At 48.8% G+C, this 12,842-nt stretch overlaps 1 protein-coding gene across 3 annotated transcripts in view; it reads right to left on the bottom strand.

Moving 5' to 3' along the window:
* The window catches only part of COL2A1 (collagen type II alpha 1 chain), a 308,500-nt gene that overhangs the window by 116,726 nt on the left and 178,932 nt on the right, over positions 1-12,842 (bottom strand). The gene's annotated exons all lie outside the window — the stretch shown is intronic.

Genomic DNA, 12,842 nt, shown 5'->3' on the forward strand with positions numbered 1-12,842 from the left:
CAAGAAAGCTATGCCCAAGCTAACCAGTCATACACTAGAAACATACACTAAGCAAACACAGGAGATCTGGTAAAGCTGTACACAGGCCAACAAGCAAAGCCATGCCCAAGCTAACAAGTCATACACTAGAAACATACACAGAGCAATCACAGGAGAACTAGCAAAGCTGTACACAGGCTAATAAGCAAAGCTGTGCCCAAGCTAACAAGTCATACACTGGAAACATACACAGAGCAATCTCAGGAGAACTAGTAAAGCTGTACACAGGCTAACAAGCAAAGCTGTGCCCAAGCTAACAAGTCATACACTGGAAACATACACAGAGCAAACTCAGGAGAACTAATAAAGCTGTACACAGGCTAACAAGCAAAGCTGTGCCCAAGCTAACAAGTCATACACTAGAAACATACACAGAGCAATCTCAGGAGAACTAGTAAAGCTGTACACAGGCTAACAAGCAAAGCTGTGCCCAAGCTAACAAGTCAAACATAGAGACTCACACAGAGCAAACAATGTAGCAGTGTACAGAGCACTCTATATACCAGGGCCCTTAGACGAAATGCAAAGGCCAGGGCTGCAGGCTCTAAGTGATTAATAAAGCCTTTCAACACCAGAGGCACAGCTGCAGCAATCTCCTTGCCTCCAAACAGAGGCTTGACACACAGAGAAGTCAGCCCACAGGAAGGAACAGCGGGAGCCATCTTGGATACTGGCATAGAGGAGTCGGCAGCCATCTTGGAAGAGGCATAGCCCACACAGGTGAGGTTCAGTAGGGCAATCAGCACACAGAGCCAGAGAGAAACTAAGACAGAGACAGACACAGAGACAAGCAGAAGCCAGCACAGCCACTGACTCCCAGAAACAGGGTAAGTATGAGGGTGGTCACGGCCACAGACGTGACAGCTGGTGGGGCCAGCATCACTGACAGCAAAGTAAAAGAGAATTCAGGAGGGGGCCCAAGCCCACATTTTGGGAGTCAGTTTTTAAAGTAGCCATGGGGATGCCTACTTTAACAACCGGTTCCCAAAATTCTTAAAAACTTAACAAACGGCTCTCGCGAGCCCGTGAGAGCCCACTCCAGCACACCACTGCTTCCAGGTCAAGTACTTCAGATGGCAGGAATTCAGTGGCTCAAAAGGAGGCTTCATCAGCTGGGTGAGAATGACGTTGAGATCCCATGACACTGGTGGAGGTCTGACAGGGGGCTTTGACAAAAGCAAACCTCTCATGAAGCAAACAACTAAAGGCTGTCCAGAGATAGGCTTACCCTCTACATGTTGATGATAAGCACTAATTGCGCTAAGATGAACTCTTACGGGGTTGGTCTTGAGACCAGACTCTGACAAGTGTAGAAGCAGGGTCTGTGTAGGACAAGAGCGAGGATCTAGGGCCTTGCTATCACACCAGACAGCAAACCTCCTCCATTTGAAAAAGTAGCACCTCTTCGTGGAATTTTTCCTGGAAGCAAGCAAAACCCGGGAGACACCCTCAGAGAGACCCAAGGAAGCGAATTCTATGCGCTCAACATCCAGGCTGTGAGTGCCAGAGACCGGAGGTTGGGATGCAGAAGCGCCCCCTCGTTCTGAGTTATGAGGGTTGGAAAACAGTCCAATCTCCACGGTTCTTCGGAGGACAACTCCAGAAGAAGAGGAAACCAAACCTGATGCGGCCAGAAGGGAGCAATCAGAATCATGGTTCCACAGTCTTGCTTGAGTTTCAGCAAAGTCTTCCCCACCAGACGTATGGGAGGATATGCGTACAAAAGGCCCCTCCCCCAATGAAGGAGAAAGGCATCCGACGCTAGCCTGTCGTGGGCCTGAAGTCTGGAACAGACCTAAGGGACCTTGTGATTGACCTGAGTGGCAAAAAGATCCACCGAGGGGGTGCCCCACTCTCGGAAGATCTTACATACGACGCCCGAGTTGAGCAACCACTCGTGAGCAGGGCCGATCTTAGCAAGTGCGGGGCCCTGTGCAGACCAGTTTGGTGGGGCCCCATACTAGCCCCACCCCATTGATAAGATTATTCAATTTTTAGAAAATGTATTTATGAAATTTCAAATAAAGACAAATGAAGCTAAACTTGTACAGAAAAACTGATTGAAATAATAAGCACAATTATATCATGAAACCCCCCACTCCCCAGAAATTATTCAGTTCAAGTCCACTACAATTAGTAGTTCCAATTCTCATAACAAAGGAGAATAAAGGAAAAATATTAATTAAGAAAAGATCCAGTACTTTCAAATTCCCCTATTACTCTGTAACCCATCAAACCAGAGAGGCAACACAGAGATCCCCAACCCCAAGTAGCCAAAAAAGATGTAAGTTACCTCAAGAAGTCAGACTCAACATGCAACAATACTAGAAAAATTGAAACTTACCTGCAAAATATCACAGATGCACATTTCCAAAAGCTGACATATTCCAATTAATAAATTCTGAATTAAATACTTTTTTCTATCTTTATTGTCTGATCATTTAGTTTTTCTAGTCGCTTTGGTCCCAGTGTCTTCTATTTTATGCAGTGTCTTCTTTCCATTTGATATTTTTTCTCTCACCATGTCCACCATCGTCATGTGTCCTGTCCACCATCTGTATCCCTGTCCCTATCCTTTCTCCAGTTTCAGCATCTGTCTTCAAAGTGTTCTGATCCAGCCCTTAAATTCAGCAATTTTCCCTCCATCCATATCCAGCTTTTCTCCTCACTCCCCTCCATCTATGTGCATCTACTTTCCTCCCCTCCCCTCCATCCATCCAGCATTTCTCCTCTCTCCCTTCCCCTCCATCCAAGTGCATCTCCTTACCTTTGTCTTTCCTTCCCTCCATTCCTGTCCAACATTTCTCCTCTCTTCCCTGCCCTCCACTCCATCTATGTCCAGATTTCTCCTCTCTTCCCTCCCCTCCATCTATCTACGTCCAGCAACTCTCCTCTCCCCTGCCCTCCCCTCCCCTCCATCCATCCATCCATGTCCAGCAACTCTCCTCTCTCCCCTGCCCTCTCCTCCATCCATATCTAGCAAATCTCCTCTCCCCTGCCCCCTCCAGCCATCCAAATCCAGCAATTTTCCTCTCCCCTGCCCTCTCCTCCATGTCCAGTGATTTCTCCTCTTCCCTGCCCTCCCCTCCCATCCATGTCTGATTCTCCTTTGCCTCCTTGCCCACCCCTGCCATCCATGTCGACTTGCTCCAGCCCCCGAGTTTGAGGTGCAACCCAGCCCCGCCCTCATGAATCAGGAATCATAGACTTCCATCCCTGATTTCTCAAATCCCAACATATGCATATGGTCTATTTTTCAAGGCAACCTACCCCCCCCCCCCCCCCCAAATATGAAAACTAGTTCATTGTGCAGACTCATATTTAAAGGCTTCCTTCCCCTTTTAGTGCAATAGAGGACTCAAAAATGAAAAAGCAGTGTGGTACCTGGTAGCTGAGGACGATTTCGGGCTCCATGCTGCTCGCAGGCATGGCTCCCACGGGCTTCTCTCCGCCTCTCTCGGTGCTTCGCTCGGTCGCCGCCGGCCTGTGCTTTTCCCGCTCCGCTCAGCCTTCCTTTGACTGGTGGCTCTCTGCTCTGTACAGCCCCGGTCTCAGGCTCTGCTGTTGCTCCGCTTCGCCTCCATCTCGTTCTCTCTTCCTCCGCTCTGCTTCCAAGCGCGCGGCTGCAGGGACCGGCACGAGCATTGCTGGTCCGCGTCACCTGACTCCGCCCCCCCCCCGCCTCGCTCTGCTGCTACAGCTGCACCGCGTAGGGGGCGGAGGCAGAAACACCAAAAATGGGCAAGAGGTGCGCGAGGAAGAAGGTTGCACTGGCCTTGACTGAAGAGGCAAAGAGGATGCTCAGGTTCCGGCGATACAATCAGCTGTCGTCGCGCGATGCTGCTTCCAGTTCCAGGAAGGGAGATGCCATGGGAGGTGGCAGGAATGGAAAGGACGGAGGGCTGTCGGGGGGTTGGGCGTCGGTGCGGGAACGGAGTGGGATGGAGCGGAGGAGGCAGAGTTGAGGCGCGCCGTGCGGTGCCCCCTTAGGCACGAGGCCCTATGCGGCTGCCTCAGTCGCCTCGGCCTAAGACCGGCCCTGCTCGTGAGGTTGCATTATCCTGCTCAATCTGTTGGCTAGACTGTTGTTTACGCCTGCCAGATACGTGGCTTGGAGAAACATGCCGTAATGGCAAGCCCAAAACCACATCTGGACGGCTTCCCGACACAGGGGGCGAGATCCGGTGCACCCCTGCTTGTTGATGTAGTACATGGCAACCTGATTGTCTGTCTGAATTTGGATAATTTGATTGGACAGCCGATCTCTGAAAGCCTTTAGAGCATTCCACACCGCTCGCAACTCCAGGAGATTGATCTGAAGACCTTTTTCCTGGAGGGACCAAACTCCTTGAGTGAAGCCCATCGGCATGAGCTCCCCACCCCAGGAGGGTTGCATCCATGGTCAGCATTTTGTGTGGCTGAGGAATTTGAAATGGACGTCCCAAGGTCAAATTGGATCAAACTGTCCACCAGCAAAGGGAATTGTGAAAATCAGTGGACAGCTGGATTGCATCCTCTAGATCCCCTGCAGCTTGATACCACTGGGAAGCTAGGGTTCATTGAGCTGATCTCATGTGAAGACGGGTCATGGGTGTCACATGGACTGTGGAGGCCATATGGCCTAGAAGTATCAACATCTGCCGAGCTGTGATCTGCTGAGACGCTCTGGCCATGGAAACTAGAGACAGAAGATTGTCTGCTCTCGCTCCTGGAAGATTGGCACGAGCCATCTGTGAGTCCAGCAGAGCTCCTATAAATTCCAGTTGCTGAACAGGGAAAAGATGGGACTTGGGGTAATTTATAACAAACCCGAGTAGCTCCAGCAGTTGAATAGTCATCTGCATGGACTATAGAGCTCCTGCCTCTGAGGTGTTCTTCACCAGCCAATCGTCGAGATAAGGGAACACATACACTCCCAGTCTGCATAGCGAAGCTGCAACTACTGCCAGGCATTTTGTAAAGACCCTGGGCGCAGATGCCAGACCAAAGGGCAGCACACAATACTGGAAGTGCTGCGCTCCCAGACGGAATCGAAGATACCTCCTGTGAGCTGGAAGTATCGGGATGTGTGTATAAGCATCCTTTAAGTTCAGAGAGCATAGCCAATCATTTTCCTGAATCATGGGAAGAAGGGTGCCCAGGGGAACCATCCTGAACTTTTCTCGGACTAGGAATTTGTTCAGGGCCCTTAGGTCTAGGATGGGACACTCCCCCCACCCCCCCATTTTCTTTTGCACAAGAAAGTACCTGGCGCTGAGAAGGGTGGAGAGTTCCTCTGCATGTACCTGCCTATGCTGGAATCTGAAGGACTGAGCTCCCGGTGGGCAATTTGGAGGTCTGGAGATCAAATCGAGGGAGTATCCTAACTGGATTATATGAAGAACCCACCGATCGGAGGTTATGAGAGGCCAACTTTGGTGAAAAAATTTTAACCTCCCCCCTGACTGGCAAGTCGTCCGGCACGGACACCTTTATAGCGGCTATGCTTAGCTGGAGCCAGTCAAAAGCCCGTCCCTTGCTTTTGCTGGGGAGCCACAGGGGCCTGCCTTGGCGCACGCTGTTGACGAGAACGAGCGCACTGGGGATGAGCCTGAGAAGGATGTCGAAAAGGAGGATTGTACCTACGCTTGTTATAAGCATAGGGAGCATTCTTCCTTCCCCGGAACAATCGTCTACCTGATGAGGTAGTAGCAGAAGGCGCCCGGCAGGAGAGATTGTCCATAGCGATATCCCGCTGCGTGATCTGATCAACCACTTGCTCGACTTTCTCACCAAAAATATTACCCCCCGGCAAGGGACATCCGCAATCCGCTGCTGGACTCGATTATCCAGGTCAGAGGGGAAGGGGAAAATGGGACTTGATATACCACCTTTTTGAGGTTTTTTTTGCAACTACATTTAAAGCGATTTACATATACTTATTTTGTACCAGGGGCAATGGAGTGTCAAGTGACTTTCCCAGAGTCACAAGGAGCTGCAGTGAGAATTGAACTCAGTTCCCCAAGATCAAAGTCCACTGCACTAACCACTAGGCTACTCCTCCACTCCATGAGAGTCTGTGCATCACTATACCTTGGGCAGCGGTTCTGGATGCAACATCAAAAGAACCTTCTGCTCAGTGTGCTGCTGCGGCTAGGAAAGCGAATAGAATGTTGGGTATTAGGAAAGGTATGGAAAACAGGTGTGAAGATGTTATAATGCCGTTGTATCGCTCCATGGTGCGACCGCACTTTGAGTATTGTGTTCAATTCTGGTCGCCGCATCTCAAGAAAGATATAGTAGAATTGGAAAAGGTGCAGCGAAGGGCAACTAAAATGATAGCGGGGATGGGACGACTTACCTATGAAGAAAGACTAAGGAGGCTAGGGCTTTTCAGCTTGGAGAAGAGACAACTGAGGGAAGACATGATAGAGGTATATAAAATAATGAGTGGAGTGGAACAGGTGGATGTGAAGCGTCTGTTCACGCATTCCAAAAATACTAGGACTAGGGGGCATGCGATGAAACTACAGTGTAGTAAATTTAAAACAAATCAGAGAAAATGTTTCTTCACCCAACGCATAATTAAACTCTGGAATTCGTTGCCGGAGAACATGGTGAAGGCGGTTAGCAGAGTTTAAAAAGGGATTAGACGGTTTCCTAAAGGACAAGTCCATAAACCACTACTTAATGGACTTGGGAAAAATCCACAATTCCAGGAATAACATGTATAGAATGTTTATACGTTTGGGAAGCTTGCCAGGTGCCCTTGGCCTGGATTGGCCGCTGTCATGGACAGGATGCTGGGCTCGATGGACCCTTGGTCTTTTCCCAGTGTGGCATTACTTATGTACCACTGGACAGGAATTTACGACACGCCTTCTGCTGCCTGACTACCTCCTGAAAAGGCTTGGCCTGCTCCGGAGGGAGTTTATCAACCAAGTCCGCCAGTTGCTTCACCGTGCTCCTCAAGTGAATGCTTGTGTAGAGCTGGTAGGATTGAATTTTGGCCACGAGCATAGAGGCCTGATATACCTTTCTCCCAAGAGTCCAGGGTTCTAGATTCTCTTCCCGGGGGTGCCGAGGCAAAGTCCCTAGAACTCATGGCTCTCTTGAGAGCGGAATCCACAACCATAGAGTCGTGACGTAACTGCGACTTCATCAGCTTACTTAGTGGTTTCATCCAGTTCCGCATAAGTGTCTCCTTGAGCACATTATGCAAAGGAACAGTGGATGACTCCTTAGGTGGCGAAGGACAGTCAAGGACCTCGAGCATCTCAGTCCTGGGCTCATCCTCAGATACCACAGGGAAGGAAATAGCCACAGACATTTCCCGGACAAATGAAGAGAAAGAAAGACTCTCCGGGGGAGAAAGCTTTCTTTCTGGTGAAGGAGTAGGATCAGAGGGAAGACCGACCACAAGACTCCTCAGAAGAGAAATACCTGGTATCCTCCCCTTCATCCCACGAGGCATCCTCATCGGTATCAGACAAGAGTTCCTTAACTGCAGTCCGAAACCGGGCCCGTCTCGACACCATGTCCTCGATGGCGATGTCGAGAAGTCGACTTCCATGCCAGCGGCATTGAAGCTCCCTCCAGCGATGTTGACGGGGAGTCAACCTGGGTGGCAGCCGATGCCGCAGGCAGCACCGACGTCGGAGACCTCACCACAGGCATAGAGCCAGCTGCCACTTCCATCGACTGTACGGAGGGCGCAAGCACCCCAGGTACTGGAGCAGACTGACGCAGCAACCCCTTCAGAAGACCTGTAAGAATGGCTCAGATGCACTCATCTAGAGTCGCTGTCGAGCAAGGCTGCGGAGTTGGTGCAAGAATCGACATCAGAATCTATGGAGGTCGAGGAGGCAGTACTGGGCTGCCCGAAGACCTCTTGAATGGAGGGTGAGCGGTCCTCCCGGCGTCGGCGCTTCACGGGTCCCGAATCCTTCGACGCCCCGGAGCTCCCGGCACCATGCTTGGCAGGAGACCAATGACGATGCTTCTTCGCCTTCGCTCGATGCACGTCATCGGTACTCCTCGGTACCGACGAGGAGGATGTGGAATCCACACGCCTCCTCGGGGTCGGGTCCGAGAGTGGTCGGTCCCGGGGGGCCTGTACAGCAGGAGACTTCGAGGCAGGTGGAGACCCACTCGACGGCTCACTGCTCCCAGCATGTGGTGGTCTCTGGACAGCCATTACCTGCGCTCCTGAAGTTGATGCCATCTTCGGTGCCAATATCGATGACGCCAACCTCAGTACCGATGTTGAGGTTGATGCCGAGGAACCGGTCGAAGCTCAGAAAAGATGGTCCTGAAGAGCTTTTCTCGACGCTTGTGTCCGCTTTTTAAGGCTAAGACACAACTTACATGCATCTGGGCGACGGTTGGGCCCAAGGCACTGAAGACACCACGCGTGGGGATCGGTACATGAGATCGACCGGTTGCATCAAGAACACTTCTTGAAGTCGCTGGGAGTCCTCGATGACATGGACGGAAAAATAGCGGCGGTGAAGTCAAAATTCGCGATTGTGCCAAATAAAAGGGCACAAAAATGAGAAAGCGCATACGCCAAACTAAGAAATAAAGGATTTTTTTTTTTTTAGTTTTGAAGGCAGGATAAAAGAAATAAACAGGATAAAAGAAGACTCTGGGCCTGAAGAGAGAGACCGACAAAGCAGCCACTCTCCACCGTGGAAAAAGAAAAACTGAGCAGGGACTCTCATGCTATGGGCGGGAAGACGACCGCTCATGCACGGTGCGCACGCACCAGTGGCGTAGCCAGACAACCAATTTTGGGTGGGCCTGAGCACAAAGTGGGTGGGCACAAATTTTTCTCTCTCCCCCCTCTCCCCCAGCACTTCCCAACTCAAAATATAAATACTTTAGCTGATGAGGATCCCCAATCTCCATCAGCTGGGGACCTCCACCAGAGATGGCCAGAACTCCTCCCCGCAGAGCCCAGCAGGCAGTAGCAACTCCTCGACCCACTGATGCCAGCACTGCATACATGCTTAGTTGTCAGTGGCTCCAGGATGCTGCCCCCATCTGCCAAGCTCAGCGGAAGGCAGCTCCGGCCAGCCCTGGAACAGATCCCCAGCTGGCAGGGCTTGGGGATCCCCACTAGCCACAGCAAGGGTCAGGGCTGCTGTTAACCATGCTGGTGACCTGGGCAGAAAATAAAGAAGCCCCTCCCCCAATTCCCTCTCCTCTCCAATCTCTTCATCTGCCGTTACAGTCACACTGACAGACCCTCACAAATTACAGAACAAGGAATCACAAATTAGAAATAAAAATAAGTAGACAAAATTGAACTGGGAACCTCAGCATGCACTGCAACACTGGAGAAAAAAAAAACCCCACAAAAGCACATTTCCTTTTCTACTTAACACAATAAAAAGACATCCACTATGCACATTTCCCAAAGCTAACATATTTCATTTAAAACATTCAAAATAAAATGATTTTTCTACCTTTATTGTCTGGACATTTTATTTTTCCATCATGTTGGTTCCAATTTCTCTTTCCCACTTTCCTGTCTGTCTTCTGCTAATTCTTCAAGCGGCTGTCCATTTGTCTTTTTTCTCCTGTAATTTCATTTCCTCACTACACCTGCCTCTGAAATATTGATCTTTCCATTTTAGCTCTTTCCTTTCTTTCTTTTTTCTTTTCTGCCTCTGTACACTCAAATTTCATGCTCTTTCTAAATCTTTTTCCTTCTTTTTACTTTTCAGATATCTATCACATTTCCATTTCCTTTCACCCACTAGCTCTCACATTCCCCATCTCTCTCCTTCCTAGCCTATTATTCCATTCCATCTTCAATCTACGCACCATTACCATATTTCTACCCCTGTAATCACTGTTCTCTCATCTATTTCCTTGTCATCTCCACTCCCTGGGCCCCATGCTTTCCACCATTCCCAGTGTCTCCCTCCCTCCACCCTTCCAGCCCAGCATCTGTTCCCTCTTTCTCCCACCCTCACCCTCTAGCCTGATATCTCCCTATCCCTTTTACCTCCCACCACCAGCATCTTCCTGTCCCATCTCTCTCCCCTCCCCCATTGTTCAGCATTTTTCCATTTCTCTTCCCTACCATCCATTTTTCTTCTTCTCTCCCTGGATCCATTTTCCCTCTTTCTCCCCTCCCCTGCTTGTGCATCTCTCCTTTCCTCTCCTCTCCTCCACCTTCATGTCCAACTTTTCTCCCTCTCCCTGCCTTGAGCCCCTGGTCTAACATCTCACTCCCCCACCACCACCACCACGCCACACATCATCTCTCCATCCTTCCTTCCTTCCCCTCACCTCAATGCCATGTTCAACATTTCCCCTTTCATCTCTCCCTCCTTTCCTTCCACTTCCATATCCAACACTTTTTTTCTCTCTGGTCCTTTACCAGTCCTATGCAGCCTTCCTCTCCTCACCCCACCCATATCCAACAATTCTCCCTCTCTTTCCCCTTGCAGCATCTGTCCATCCCCCCCCCCCCCACATCGAACAATTATTCCTCCACCCCACCCACCTAGCACTACCCTGTCTCACTCCCTCATCCCAACAATGCCCCTGTCTCTCTCTCTCTCCCTGACCCCTCAAGCCACCTACCAGCATGCTGTAAGTTTTTTTTCTCCTTCCCCCCAGCCACCCGCTGACCTGCTGCACCTATTTCCTCTCTCCCCCCTGCCAGCCACCCGCTGACATGCTGCACATTCCCCCCCCCCCGCCAGCCACCCGCTGACATGCTGCACATTCCCCCCCCCCCCCCCCCCGCCAGCCACCCGCTGACATGCTGCACCATTTTCCCCTCTACCCTGCCGCCAGCCACCCGCCACGGTTTTTTTACCTCCCAGCCACCCGGTCCAGCTCTTCACGTCTGCAACAGCGCCACGTCCATCAACACGCTGCTGCTACACGACTGCTTCCTTCCAGGCTGACCTCACCTTCTCCAATACTCTTTCTGAAGAGGCGAGGCCAGCGCAGAGGAAGCACTCATAGCAGCGTGCGTGCTGGAGGGTGCTGCGCAGCTCGAGCTAGCACTGCTGCCGGATTCGGAAGGGGATGACAGGAGGGAACAAAACTTGCGGCGCTCCGGCTGGGACTGGAGAGGAGGGAAAGCTGAAATCGTGGTTTGGTTCTGTATGAGGTGCATTCTTTGCTGGGTGGGCCCGAGCCCAAAGTAGGTGGGCCCTGGCGCGCACCGCGCGCTGGAAGGCTCTGGCAAAACTTTGTTTATTTTTGCTGTGAAAAATTGCTGTTCCTGGGCCGCAGTGAATGTCAACCCATCAGTGAGAACAAACAGCCTGCTTGTCCTCGAACAGATTATTAACACCAAACTCATTGAAAGACTCTGTTGAAATTACTAAACAAGATTTCTCACAGAAAATTGAGTGTTTACAAAAGGAAGTGGAACAAACTAATGAATTTAAAGTTGCTGTGATAAAAGACAATCAGGCTCATTTTCAAAGCACTTAGCCTCCCAAAGTTCCATAGAAACCTATGGAACTTAGCCTCCCAAAGTGCTTTGAAAATATGCCTCAATGTGGATATTAGGAGAAAACTTGAAAATATTGAAAATCATAATAGAAGATTGAACCTGCGCTTGCTTAATTTCCCCAAATTATATGGGATGTCTCCCCAAGATTTATTTGCTAGATTTCTTAAAGAAAATTTAAAATATCCTCAAGAAGCGATTCCACCATTAGAAAAAATTTACTTTATATCTAACACGATAAGAAAAATAGAAGAGGTAACAAAGGTTCAATCTGGACATGAACTGGATGTGGGAAATATAACAGCGATTTTGGAACAGTCAATAGAAAATGCCACTGAAAGAGCGACTTTGTTGGTAACTTTTCTTTTTCAACAGGATTTAAACGCAGTAATGAGACTTTACTTTAAAACAACAGACCACAATTTTGGTGGAGAAAAAATATGGCTGTATCCAGATGTAACAAAAGTGACTCAACAAAAGCGAAAGCAGTTTCTTTCAATGAGGTTAAAAACAACGGAATTGGGAGGTTCCTTTTTGTTAGTGTATCCATGTAAATGTATTGTGAGGTTTAATAGTACTAAATATGTTTTTTATGTTCCAGATCAGCTTAAGTTGTTCCTAGATTCAAAACAACGATAGAGATAATAAATAGGATTGAGATTGCGGTGTCACTATTTTCCTTTAAATTTATTGAAATTGTTAAAGTAAAGGTATCTTCACTTATTCTAATCCCCCCAACTTTTGAGGTCTAAGGAAGCCATTGACGTATAATGTAAATGGAATATGTAAAATGTTTTCTTTTTTGGCTGTTTTTCACTTAACAGTGTATTTCTGTTTAAGTTTAATTTAAACTAATAAAAATTATGAAATATAAACACCAAACTCCTTATGAACAAATGGGGTGCTATGGAAGGGAGATATGTTTTTTCTATCTGTGCTCTGCTCTTGAGGTGGGTGGGTTTGTCCACTGACTGAATGGCCATCTATCCTGGGCCAACAAATGTGGTACTATCCTATTTGATAGGGGAAACTCTGATTTACAGATGTTCAGCCATAATCCCATATATTTATTTATTTATTTATTTATTTATTTCTTGGATTTATATCCCACTTTAATAACAAAGTGGGTTACTGTATACTGTGTACTGCAGGAAGAGCTGTAGGACAAATCAAAGATCAATCCTCCATAAAAACATTCACAAAATAAAACGTTTTTAAAAGTTTCTTAAATTGAAATTTCCCAGAACACAATCACAAATAACTAGGGAGATGATTCCACGGATCTGCCCCTGTAGTTTCATTCCAAAAACACCATGCATGCAGGAGAAGTGTTTCCTTT

The sequence above is a fragment of the Microcaecilia unicolor genome, chromosome 3, assembly GCF_901765095.1.
Source record: "Microcaecilia unicolor chromosome 3, aMicUni1.1, whole genome shotgun sequence".
Taxonomy (NCBI): domain Eukaryota; kingdom Metazoa; phylum Chordata; class Amphibia; order Gymnophiona; family Siphonopidae; genus Microcaecilia; species Microcaecilia unicolor.